Below are 9,074 nucleotides of genomic sequence, written 5' to 3' on the forward strand. Positions count from 1 at the left end.
GGAAACTTGTGGGCTGTTGGCTAGGAGATTCTTCCAAAGCGGACCCTCAGGAAGAAGGGGAGAAGAGTGAGGAGAGGCAGAGTTAAGAGGAGGGAAGTCGGGGGAAGCCATTAGGAGGCCCTCAGCGGGGGAGAAGGAAGCGCCAAAACGAAGCGCCAAAACCCTAGAGCTTCTCTTTCTATGACTAGAAAAGCGCAACTGTCTTCATACTGATGCGTGTTCGGTTACATAATTTTTTTTAATGCTTACCTAAACCTTAAAGCTAATTAATTCTGTTTGATTATATTTTAGACCATGCCATTCCCATCAAAAAATACAAAATTTCCCTACCGATGTCATTCCTCACCAAGACGTATCAGATTGTCGATGATCCGATTGTTGACAACGTTATCTCTTGAAATGAGGAAGGATCCACCTTCGTCGTGTGGCGACCCGCCGAATTTGCTCTTGATATTTTACCCAAATAATTTAAACATAATAATTTCTCCAGCTTCGTGTGACAGCTCTATGATATTCAAAGGAGAAAGATTAGCTCACCAGTGGCATTGGCGATGGTGGCTTCGACGTCGGCGCCAGCGATGCCGATGAACTGAGTAGGATCGTCGACGAACTCGCTAAAGGAGCTACAGGAGCAGGTGCTTTCATTGAACTCGTCGCCACTGGCTCCTAGGAGTACGATGGAGTTGGTGGAGGAAAACAAGATGCTGGGGAAGGAGAACAGGAAGCTTGCTAATGAGCTATCCAAGATTAAAATTTTCTGTAACAACAACATCTTCCTCTTAATGTCCAAGTACACCGGCTTTTTGCCGCAGGCACCTAAGGCACTAAATCTGATGTCAGCGAGGAAGGTATCGGAGGAGGCGGAGGATGAGAAAAGGTCGCTCGGGAACACTATGTGCTGAACGTGTTGGCATTTTTTGTTTCTAAACTGAGGTATTGGATGCCAAGATTTTCAGAATAGGAGTTTTGAAAAATACATGAAGCTCCCATTTTCTAGAGAGAGAAACTCCTATTTGGATCTCAAAATTTGAAATTCCCGGCTTTCAATCCTCAATTCCTGAATGGTATTGAGGGGATGATGGCGGATGGATGCCGACCATCACTGCCTCCAGCGGCAAAGGCTGCATCCATAGGTGGTGTAAATTGTAGGAAAATAGATAGAGCTCACGGGAATGTCAGAGAAACATGGAAAGGGAAAATAAGAAAGGTAAAGTAGTGATTCATTAATTTGTCTAACTATTACAATAGTATATAAAGATAGAAAAGGTAAAGAAAGGACGAAACAACTTTAAAGAAGGTGCAAGATGAGGTTAACGTTGCAAAGGTGACCAATCTCTCTTTGCCACGTGTAAGGTGGCTAACAGCCCCCCTCAAACTTATGGGTGTGCAACAGCAGTGAGTTTGGTTGACAGCGTTTTGAACCGGTTGTTTGGCATGGCCTTAGTAAACAGATCGGCGAGCTGATCTTCGGTGCATATGTGATGGACCAAGATGGTATTTTTCTTGATGCAGTCTCAGATGAAATGGCAGTCCACCTCGATGTGCTTCGTTCGAGCGTGGAAAACTGGATTGTTGGCGAGAGCGATGGCGGAGGTGTTGTCGCAGTAGACTGTAGTAGGATCAAGCTGCAGTGTATGGAAATCTTGTAGAAGTTGACAGAGCCATATAACCTCGGTGGCTTCGGTGGCTAGAGCGCGGTATTCGGCTTCTGTGGAGGACCTAGCGATTGTATTTTGTTTCTTCACTTGCCATGATATGAGCGAGGTGCTGAGAAAGTTACAGTATCCGGAGATCGATTTACGATCTTGATTGTTTCTAGCACAATCTGCATCTGCATAGCCTTTTAGAATTAGATTAGACCGATTTAGAGGTATACATGTATCGAGTGAGCCGTGTATATAGCGGAGAAGACGTTTCAATGAATTGAAATGGATGTTAAGAGGTGCTTGCATATGCTAGCATAGTTGTTGAACCGCAAATTGTATGTCTGGTGGGGTAATAGTTAGGTATTGACGTGCACCTATGATTTGCTTGTAGAGCTGCGGGTTGGCGTATGGTTCATTGGACGTGGCCGAGACGGTAGTTCTACAGGATATTGGAGTAGAGACAGATTTTGATTGTTCCATGCCGGTTTGGGCGTATTTTTGCTGATGAAGAATCACTCCAGTTTTGGTCTTAGCAGTTTGTATGCCGAGGAAGTGAGATAATGACCCGAGGTTTCTCATCTGAATTTTTTTTTTTAGATTAGCGAGTAATTTATTGATTTCAGATGTAGAGTTACCTATAAGTAGAATGTCGTCGACGTATATGAGCATATAGATGCAAATTTTCCCGGAGGTGTAGGTGAGGAGCGAATGGTCTGAGTTGCTGATAGTGAACCTGGAATTGATAAGGTGATTAGATATAGTAGCATACCACTCCCTTGGTGACTGTTTGAGGCCATAAAGGGCTTTCTTGAGCTTACAGACGTGTTGCGGATGTTGCACGTCTTGGAAGCTCAGTGGTTGAGACATGTACGTAGACGGTGTCGGTCAGTGTTCCGTGAAGGAATGCATTGGAGATGTCTAGTTGATGAATGATCCAGTTGTGGTGAAGATCTATGAGGATGAAGACGCGTATTGTCGGCATTTTGGCGACTGGGCTGAACGTTTCGTTGTAGTCGATGCCATGTTCTTGGTTGAATCCTTATGCTACTAACCTTGCTTTGTGTCGGGCTACAGATCCATCGGAGTTGTATTTGATTCTGAACGTCCACTAGATCCGAGGATGTTCATGGATGTGTTGGGCGGAACCAGTTCCCAAGTACCTTGTGCTTGTAGAGCTTGAAATTCTTGGGACATGGCTGTTCGCCATTGTTCAGATTTTGCCGCCTGGTTATACGTGGTAGGTTCGGTTGGCTGTAGAAGGTGAGCTAAGTTGAAGATCTGCTTCGGTTTTGAGACTCCGCTTTTGAGACGAGTGACCATGGGGTGATTTGGGAAGTTTGAGGTGGTAGATGGAGGCGTAATTTCCTGGTGAGGCGAGTTGGTTTGACTGTCAACAGTCAGGTTTGGGTTTGGTGGTAAGGTGTTGTGGCTGGGATTAGTAGCATATCTGGTGCGTTGAGAATGGTTGGTTTGGTGATGTGTATGTGATGTTTCTTGAGGAGCATGTTTGACGGTCTTTGGAAGGCTTATGTTAGGAACCAGAAGGAGAGGAGGGAGGTAAGGCGGTGAGGTAGAATAGGGTGCCATCGGAGCTAGTTTGGTGGAATATGAAAAAATAGTTTCGTTAAAGATGACGTGCCGTGATATGTAAACTTTGTTAGACTTTGGTTCCAGGCATTTGTAACCTTTTTGAGATTGAGCGTAACCTATGAAAATGCAGGGATGAGAGATGGGGGATAGCTTGTTGGAGGTGTATGGTTTGAGCCATGGGTAGCAAAGGCAGCCCAAGACTTTGAGATGATTGTAGTCGGGTTGCTTGCTGTGTAGAATTTCATAGGGGGATTTATTCCGTGTGTTGGGAGAGGCATGCAGTTGATAAGGTAGTTGGCTGTGAGCAGGGTGTCGACCCAAAGATGCGACGGTAAGGAGGCTTGTATGAGAAGTGTCCGAGTGGTTTCTATAAGGTGCCGATGTTTGCGTTCGACGATGCCGTTTTGAGACGGCGTGTGCGGGCAGGAGGATTGATGACTTATACCAAGAGTTTTGCAGTACATTTTGATTTTATTGTTCATGAATTCGCCACCGTTATCGGTGCGAAGAATCCGAATTTTGCGATTGAGTTGTCGTTCAACAAATTTTTGAAATTCGACAAATTTGTAAAAAACTTCAGATTTATGTATTATGGGATATATCCATGTATATTTGGAAAAGTCATCTATAAAAGAAACGCAGTATCAGAAGCCTTGGGTGGATGTTATAGAGAATGGTCCCCATACATCCAAATGAACAAGATCTAACAAGTTTGTAGTTACAGTTTGTGAGAGAGGAGTAGGGAGACGATGGCTTTTGGCCATCCTACAAGAGTTGCAAGAAGAGGTAGTAGCGGTAGTGTATACGGAGCCTGATCTGTTTGCTATGCTTGCAAGAATTTGTGCTGAGGGATGGCTGAGGCGGCGATGCCACAGGTCTGGTACTTGTTGAATGGAGAGCAGAGCAAGCTGTTTGGTATTGGCTGCCGCGTAAGATTTGTCGCTGATCGGGTAGAGACCGTTAATAGAAGGACCCGTGAGAAGACTGCGGTGGGTCTTCCGGTCCTTTATTTCGTAGCCATAAGGGTAGAAGGTAATGAAGCAGTCGTTGTCGGATGTTAGTTGATGAACATATAAGAGGTTAAAGGATAAATCACGTACAAAATTGAGATGCGATAGATTGAGGCTACCTGTAGGGGTTGGAAGAATCCCTTTACCCGTATTATGGATTGGAACATGTTGTCCATTGCCAATAGTTACCTGGTTGTTGCCGGTGTAGGGTTGTGATTGTTGAACTTGAGACGGATCGGAGGTGAGGTGTGATGTAGCTCCACTGTCAAGAAACCAGTCGGAAGGGTTGGTAGTAGAGGGTGATGTGAAGAGAGCTACCGTTGGTTCGGTGTTGTATTGTTCGTCGTGAAGATGCCAACATTTGATAGCGGAATGGCCTGGCTTTCCACAAATCTGGCAGGAAATGGAAGATCTAGTGTTCTTGGGTCCACGATTGTTTGGAGCGTTGTAAGAGGTTCGGCCGTTGTTACGACCTCTGTTAGCGGACGATCTGTCACGCCCACGGCCACGACTGGCGGTGAGTGTTGTTTGAACTCCGCTAATGCTAAGAGAGTGAAGCTCTTTGGCAGTCTCGTGCAGAAGATTAAGTTCTTCGCTGCAAAGAAGAGTATAGAGTTCGTCTAGACTTACAGATCAGAGATTGGTTCTAATGGCAGTTTTAAAGGCTTGGTAGGTGTTGGGTAATCCGTTGAGAGTGTAATGGATGACATCTTCGACGTCTACCGGAGAATCTGTAGCTTCTAGTGCATCGACTTTGGATTTAACCTCTAAAAGATACTAAGTCATGGACTTATCTTTCATTGAGAGATAGTGCAGCTCGTTCTTGAGTTGTGAGATTCTTGATCTTGTGGAGGATTGTAGTCGACTGTCAAGAATACGCCAGATGTCGCTGCAGTGGTCGGCGAAGAGGACGTAAGGTAGGATAGTGGGAGAGATAACGGAGTATAAGGCTGTGGCGAGGTTTTGGTCGATCAACAGCCACATTGAGTGAGCAGTGTTGGTGGTACTTTGTCCGTTGCTGTTGGAGATGGAGGAAGGCGGGCAGATGACTGATCCTGTCAAGAAGCCTTCAAAACTATTGGTTCGAAATAGTTTTAGTACTTCAGATCTCCATAGCGAATGGTTATCTGTGGTGAGCGGCTGAGCAATGACGTTCTTGACGTTTCTCATCAAGAACTTGAGGGACGATTGAATTTGAGGAGAGGAAAAGGGTTCTTCGACAATGTTGGCGGAGTCCGCCTGAGTAGGGGATATTGGAGTTTGTTGACCTCATTTTTGTATGAGGTCACTTGGACCATTCCTGACCATAAACCAATTCAATATCCAAATCAATTCAAACTCTAGTATCCTCCTAGAATCCTAACCTTATGATCTACTCTAGACCTTAAGACCCTTCTAGAAGTCAGATCTTAGAATTTACCTAGATCATAAACCAATCCAGACATATGATCAATCAAATCCAAAATTCAACACAAATCCAGAATTTCAAACCAAAATCCAAGGCCAAAGGTCAAAGTCCTGAAAGCCTTTTCCAGAGAATTTTCAAACACTTCAAAACCCAACCAAATGACCTCTGATTCAGAGTCCGTCAGTTGCATACTGATGGGAAATGTCTCTGGAGGAAACCCTCCAAATTTGAGCCAATTCTGAGGTCCCTAACCTCAAAAACTAAATCAAAATCCAAAGGCTGTAAAACCTTTAAATATTTACGGCCTATGCCACTGGACCTGTCACCTTGAAGATTCTGACCTTAGAGCCTCCACCAAAGTCTCTAGTCACTTCCATACCGTTAATCCTGATGTGTTGAACAATAAACTGAATTTTTCTGGACTCACTTCATCCCCTAGTGACCATGAGCCCAAAATGACCAAAATACCCCTATGGGGCTCAAATAGCGATTTCAAACCAAACGACCTCCAAATTGAATGCAACCACCTCCAGCAAGTTTCAAATGTTATTTCAAACTTGTTGGACCCATTCCCAACCCATGGGTCAACCTGGTTGACCAAGTCAATAGGTTTGACTCAAGAGGCCCTTTAAGGGTCCAAACATGTGTTTTGACCTAAATGACCTATTTAAACCCTGGAATCACCCTCACTAGACTCCAAATACTTAATCAAACTTGACCAGTCGTCTTACTCAGTCATTAGTTGACTTAGTCAACTAAACCTATATTTGATCAAACTAATTCACATAGGTTCTACCCTATGCATCAAATCAAATCAAACACCTTAATGTTTCTACACTACTCCATTCCATACTTTAAAACATATCTAAATTCTCCATGAGTCAAAACATAATGACTTTGATCTGTCGGGTCAAAGCATTTGGTCAAATCTTTTATGACATAAGCTCATATAATTATAACTCAAATTAATTCCTTTAGAGTTATGGCATGTCACCCAATCAGCAAATCAAAGCTCTCTTCATTGCCAACTCACCATCCATTGACCCATTGACTGGTCAAACATGTCAATGAGTGGTCAAATGAGCTCCTTAAGAGGCCAAATTAACCTCTTAAGCTAATCCACTCAATGTTAAATAACTCCAGCTGTTAGAATATTCTCTAGAAGCTTCCTAGAGTAACCCCCAACCGTTAGATCATAATCAAGTGGCTTGAATCAAATCCTTGGGTTCATGTGAGACAAAAAGCCCTTTACACATAGGATGTACCCTTTTCCTTGATTCCTCCTGCTCCCACCAACTCCCTGGACAGGTGGCAATCATCTAGGAGCTCTTTCAAACAATCTCAGCCACCCATTCAAACTGGAGGGGTTTGAATAGGGCAAATGAATGAAATGGATAGACATTCGATCCCTAACACTCTCTCACCCCCCTAGAGCTCCTCCAGCCGAAGTCTTTGTTCATTTGAGCTCTACTGGAATTCCTTGATATTTCCCCACCCAAATCCCACCGGTCGAGCTGCCTCCGGCGATCTTCCGACGAGCCTAATACTAATTCCGTCCAAGGCTTGTACCAGGTTATTCGTGGCATGTCGAAGCGTGGATTCAACTGGGAACTTAATCGTGGACAGTCTACAAGATCAGAGAATCCAAAAATGGTTCAAACCGTCCATTGAATCGCTGCAAATCTCTAAACCTAGCTTAGGACACTTAGGCTAAATAGATTTTGATTCAATGCATATTGAGCTATAGTATTGATCCCCCATAATTTCTGCTCAGTTAAGCTACCTGTACTTAAAATTTCAAAGTATTTGATCGTCTGTGTTGAGAGAACGAACGAGATTTTGGTTCTAGGGCGCCACTCGTAGCCACCTGCAAGTGTACGTTTTCTGGACCGTTGATCGCTCGATCAACGGTCCAGATCAAGCCATTCGGCGGTCATCTTCCAACCGTGTATCCATCTCAAAGCCTAGTTCTTTGTCCAGCAAAATCTAGGCCTTTGATTCGGATTGCGGGATCGAGATCTCGCCGTCTGATCCATCTCCGTGAGATCAGACCGCGCGACCTCATCTGAGCCGTCGTTTCATTTTCTGCGGAGAAACGAACGGCGGAGATCTTCGCTGACTAGTTTAAGTGAAACCGCGTCAGTTAACCAGCGGCCGCCGCGTGTCTGACCGCCGCCTTTCACCTGGCTTAATCACACGCCGCTGCGTGTAAATACAGAATTAAGGCTTTATTTTAATTCTATTTAATCCTATAACCTTTAAAAAATCATAATAAATAAAATATAACTAAAAAAAACCATATAATATATCAAACTGCTCGGGTTTTCAAGGCCTTTAATTTAAAAATAAAATTTCTTTGAAATATTCTATATATTTTAAGTAATTTTAAATATCAACTATTAAGTTATTTTAATAATTATTTATTTAAAATAAACCCAAATATTTCTAAATTTTAAGAGAAAATTATTTTAATCTATTTTGAATTTCCAGAGAATAACTAAAACTTAATTTAATATTATTTAAAATTTCAGAGAATAATTAAAACTTAATTCAATATTATTTAATATTGATTCTTAAGGTTTAATTAATTTTAAATCAATTTAAATGCTTTAATTAACATTGAACTTTAAAAATTCATATTAAATTCAAATTAATTCATAAAAATTTGAATAATATATCAATATTTTTAGAATTTCAAATATTTTAATTTAAAACTATTTTCAGAATTTTAAAACTCAATTTATTTTGATTAATTTCAATTATTTGATTATATTTAGTATCTAGTAATTATTTAATTAAATATTATATCAAATATTTTGAAAATTAAAAATTTATTTTGAAATAACTTTAAGGTCAGTGGGTCTCTCAACCCCTAAAAAATTTATTTTATAATATTTTTAATTATCTTATTTTAAAATATATATATTTACATATTTATATGTATTTATATAGTTATATATTTTAAAATCTACTTTAAAATTAGATACATTTAAATCCTTAAGAATTTGAGAGATCCCTTGGGATTTTAAGCATGGATTGAATGATTGAATAGAAATTTTTGGGGAATGTTGATTAATCAATGAACAATTACTTGGCTAATTATTCATTGATTAATCCTTTACTTAATTAAGCTTTAGGTTGATTTGCATGTTTAGGTTGTACACACACCACCTAGCCTAGGTTCTCCTAGATTTAAGGACTTGAATGTGATGCTTGCATCTATGTGTGTATTCAAAGGGTTAGTGAGAACAATTGACTTAAACCCAATAAATTTAGTGACATTATTAAGGACAATAATTAAGGACCTATGTTTAGAAAATTTAGAATATTTCCAAATTTCCTAGTGCTGTATTATGTCCACTTAGTGTCAAGTGTTGAAGTTTCACTCAGGGGAAGTGAATTCCCTAATTATTGAAAATT

General features: G+C 41.2%; 1 pseudogene; it reads left to right on the forward strand.

Moving 5' to 3' along the window:
- The first annotated feature begins 212 nt into the window (after window positions 1–212).
- Window positions 213–1,178, forward strand: LOC110115732 (annotated as a pseudogene).
- The last annotated feature ends 7,896 nt before the right edge of the window (window positions 1,179–9,074 follow it).

This window comes from Dendrobium catenatum, unplaced genomic scaffold (genome assembly GCF_001605985.2).
Source record: "Dendrobium catenatum unplaced genomic scaffold, ASM160598v2 fragScaff_scaffold_1390, whole genome shotgun sequence".
Taxonomy (NCBI): Eukaryota; Viridiplantae; Streptophyta; class Magnoliopsida; order Asparagales; family Orchidaceae; genus Dendrobium; species Dendrobium catenatum.